This window comes from Gossypium arboreum, chromosome 12 (genome assembly GCF_025698485.1).
Source record: "Gossypium arboreum isolate Shixiya-1 chromosome 12, ASM2569848v2, whole genome shotgun sequence".
Classification (NCBI taxonomy): domain Eukaryota; kingdom Viridiplantae; phylum Streptophyta; class Magnoliopsida; order Malvales; family Malvaceae; genus Gossypium; species Gossypium arboreum.
The window spans coordinates 20943961-20948250 of record NC_069081.1 but is presented as its reverse complement, the minus strand read 5'-3'; the positions used below and the strand labels follow the sequence as shown (position 1 = coordinate 20948250).

At 38.2% G+C, this 4290-nt stretch overlaps 2 non-coding genes across 2 annotated transcripts; one reads left to right on the top strand and one right to left on the bottom strand.

Moving 5' to 3' along the window:
* The first annotated feature begins 320 nt into the window (after positions 1-320).
* Positions 321-427, top strand: LOC128285770 (small nucleolar RNA R71). The gene has a single exon (XR_008276320.1). It is a non-coding gene; the product is annotated as a small nucleolar RNA R71 (small nucleolar RNA).
* A 2720-nt stretch (positions 428-3147) lies between these two features.
* LOC128286104 (small nucleolar RNA R71) lies at positions 3148-3254 on the bottom strand. The gene has a single exon (XR_008276649.1). It is a non-coding gene; the product is annotated as a small nucleolar RNA R71 (small nucleolar RNA).
* Between the last annotated feature and the right edge of the window lie 1036 nt (positions 3255-4290).

Genomic DNA, 4290 nt, shown 5'->3' with positions numbered 1-4290 from the left:
TTGATCCACCTCTATTTGCTTAGCACTACATTACTGGGTGAACCTGTGAAGAACCAAGAAAACTGTCAATTTTTTTATTCAAAAGTTCTACCTGATTGGAGAGAATGGTGACTGAATCGACGTTAAAAATGCCGGCAGTTTTCATTGGCTTTGTCCTCATGACTTGCCACTAATAATTATTCAGTGACATTTCTTCTATAAATTCATAAGCATCCTCAGGTGTCTTATTATTGATAGTTCCGCCAGTGGCTGCATCGATCATCTATCGAGTCGAAGGATTCAGGCCATTATGGAATGTTTGAACCTATAGCTAGAGTGGTAACCCATGGTGAGGGTACCTTCTCAACAGATCCTTGTATCTCTCCCATGCATCGTAGAGTGTTTCTAGATCCATCTACACAAAAGAGGAGATATCATTACGTATTTTGGCTATTTTAGCCGGCGTAAAATATTTTAATAAAAACTTTTCAGTCATTTGTTCCCAAGTAGTGATTGACCCTCGTGGTAACGAGTTCAACCATTATTTAGCCTTATTTCTCAATGAAAAAGGGAATAACCGAAGCCGAATGGCATCATCAGAAACGCCATTAATTTTAAATGTATCACATAGTTCTAAAAAGTTTGCCAAGTGAGCGTTAGGATCTTCGTCCTGCAAACCATCAAACTGAACAAATTATTGTATCATTGAATTGTGCTAAGTTTCAGTTCAAAAGTATTTGCAGCAACAGTAGGCCTAACTATGCTCGATTCAATTCCTGTTAAAGAAGGTTTAGCATAATCATACATAGTACGTGGAGTAGGATTTTGATTAGCAGCAATCGCAGGAGGTAGCAAATTTTCTTGGTTTTTAGGCATCTCATCAGTTGTGGTTGAAGTATAGTCCTCTTGCTCTTCTTCTTTGTATCTTAGGCTTTGCCTTACCTCTCTTTAGTTTTTACGAACTGTGCAGTCGATCTCACCCTCAAAAAGTAGTGGTCCTGACGGGTTTCTTCTGGTCATAAATTAGAAAAAAAACTGTCAGAAGAAAATAAATGAAGAATGATAAATCGTAATTTATACATATTTTACCCCATGCTTAATGCATTTTATGGATGATTTTTCTTTAGAATTGGTGAATTCGATGCTCCTAATGCCTTAATTTCATGTTTTATACTTAGGTGAGCATAAATGAGCGAAAGGAACGAGAAACGAGCCAAAAATGAATAAAATGGGCCAAAGTATGAAATCAACACGGCCTGGACTTCCTCACACGGGCAGACCATACGGCCATGTCAATTTGGCAAAATCGAAGCACGACTCACACGGGTAGACCACACGCCCGTGCCTATTTAACAGGCTTGACCACGGCCTGAAGTAATTGCACACGGGCGTGTCACACGGGTATGCCCCTACCGAGCCCAAGTTGAGTCCAATTCAGAAAAGGCTAATTTTGAGGGATTTTAGGTATTCTAAAGCCTATAAATATGCCCTAAAGGAAGAGGAAAGGGGGAACAGATAGAAAGATTCAGGGAACTGCTCAAGGGAAGCCGATTGATCCATCTCAGAAGCCGGATTCACCATCAAGACTGAAGATCTCCCCTCAATTTCCCTTCAGGAGTTTTGGGTTTTCTTTATGTTTTGTATTCATTATTCTTCTGAGATGTTTTCCTTTTTAGTTATGAGCTAAATCCCCTAAATACCTAAGGGGAATGAAACCTAAGACTAATCTTGTTATTATTTTCTGAATTGTATGATAAATATTTAACTTGTTCTTAATTATGTGTTCTTAATTTTTGTTTTGATATCCCAGGATACTTATTCAAGATAAACTCTTATTCAGAGGAGGAATAGACCATGTCTACGAGTACATTTGTCATAATTAAGTGGGTTGATTGCGTGCCTAGACATAGGGTGACAAGATTTTGTCGGATTAGGGTGAAACCTAATAAGTGGATCCATAGATCGAGTTAACGCAACCCTAGGGTACTAATTAGAGAAAAGTTTCAATTATTCAATCTAGGGATTAGACGTTATTAGTCCTGAATAGGGATAATAACATAACTTAGGGATCTCTACGGGACAAATTAAATGAATAAATCGTCCGATTCGGAGTCAGAATAACAAGTGAAGTCTAGGTGGATTCTTCCTTAGGTATTATCTTCATCCAATCGTTTTCCAAAAGTAATACCCCAATTCTATTTTCTGTGAATTCTTAGTTTAGATAATTAGTTAGTTAAAACAAAACCCTCTTATTCGTAGGCTAGATAATAAAAAGACAGTCATTACTAGTACTTTTAGTTCCTTTGGGTTCGACAATCTGGTCTTGCTAAAACTATACTACTATTCGATAGGTACACTTTCCTACATCGTGATAATAGTTAGTTTCAAGAACGATTCTTTATAAATATTTAAAACCTGTCACACGAAAATCGCGATCAAGTTTTTGGCGCCGTTGCTAGGGAACTAGGCTATTAGGAATGCTCAATTTTTATTACTTTTTCCATTTATTTTTCTTGCAAGTTAATTATATTTTATCTTTATTTATTAATTTACTTTTTTCTTTCTCTTGGAAGGTTTTTATGGTTTACGACTAGAAGAAACCCATTAGGACCACTACTTTTTGACGAAGAAGTCGATCGCATAGTTCGCAGAAACCAAAGAGAAATAAGGCGAAGCTTAAGATACACAAAGAACGAGCAAGAGGATGATAGTCAAACCCCAACCGAGGAGATGGCTGAAAACCAGGACAATCAGCTACCTCCTGCGATTCCCGCTGAACTAGCAAATCAGAATCCTACTCCTCGTACTATGTATGATTATGCTAAACCTAATTTAATAGGAACTAAGTCAAGTATAGTTAGGCCTGTTGTTGCTGCAAATAATTTTGAACTAAAACCTAACACTTTTCAAATGATACAGCAATTTGCTCAGTTTGATGGTCTGCAGGATGAGGATCCAAACACTCACTTGGCAAATTTCCTAGAATTTTGTGATACATTTAAAATTAATGGCGTTTCTAACGATGCCATTCGTCTTCGGTTATTCCCTTTTTCATTAAGGAACAAAGCTAAACAGTGGTTGAACTCGTTACCATGAGGGTCAATTACTACTTGGGAACAAATGACCGAAAAATTTCTGTTAAAATATTTTCCGCCGGCTAAAACAGCCAAATTACGTAATGATATCTCTTCATTTGTGCAGATGGACTTAGAAACTCTTTACGATGCATGGGAGAGATACAAGGACTTACTGAGAAAGTGCCCTCACCATGGGTTATCGCTTTGGCTGCAGGTTCGAACATTCCATAATGGCTTAAATCCGTCGACTGGGCCAATGGTTAATGCAGCAGCCGGGGGAACCATCAACAACAAAACACCTGAAAAGGCTTACGAATTTATTGAAAAGATGTCACTGAATAACTATAGTGGCAAGTCATGAGGACTAAGCCAACCTAAGCAGCAGGTGTTTATAATGTCAATTCGGTTATTATGCTGTCAAACCAGGTAGAACTTCTAAATAAAAAGATTGATGGTTTACTTGGTTCTACTCAGGTACATCCAGTAATAAGGTGCAAGACGAATGGAGGAGGAGCATGCACAGTGTATCAACCCTTCAACCCTAGCATCAAGGAGGAACAAGTCCAATATATGGGTAACAATAACTCTAGATCCCAAAATAACCCATATAGTAACACTTATAATACAGGTTGGAGGAACCATCCCAATTTCTCGTGGGACGGTCAAGGAAATCAAAGACCACAACATCCTCCAGGTTTTCAACAACCACCGTATCAATAGGAAAAGAAATCGAACCTTGAAGAGATACTGTCTAAATTTATCTCGGTGTCAGAAACCCGTTTCCAGAACACCGAGACAGCACTTAAAAATCAACAAGCGTCGATCCAAGGGCTCGAAACTCAGATAGGCCAGCTTTCCAAACTAATCTCTGAACGACCACAAGGTAGCTTGCCAAGTAATACTGAACCCAACCCAAGGGAACAGCTCAATGTGATTAATGTTCAAGATGAAGAAGGATTCGTTGAGCCTGAGCCAGAACCGAGGCAAGAAACTGTGGTGAGCAGAGATCAAGGCGAGATAGGTGTAATAAAAACAAATCAGTGAATGTCGATTATAAACCTCGTGTGCCATACCATAACGCGACAAAGAAAGACCGCTTAGATGAACAATTTGGAAAATTCCTTAAACTCTTAAAAAATTACATATAAACATACCAGTTATTGAAGCTTTATTAAAGATGCCAAACGCAATGAAATTTTTAAAAGAGCTTTTAGCAAATAAGTCGAAGTTGGAC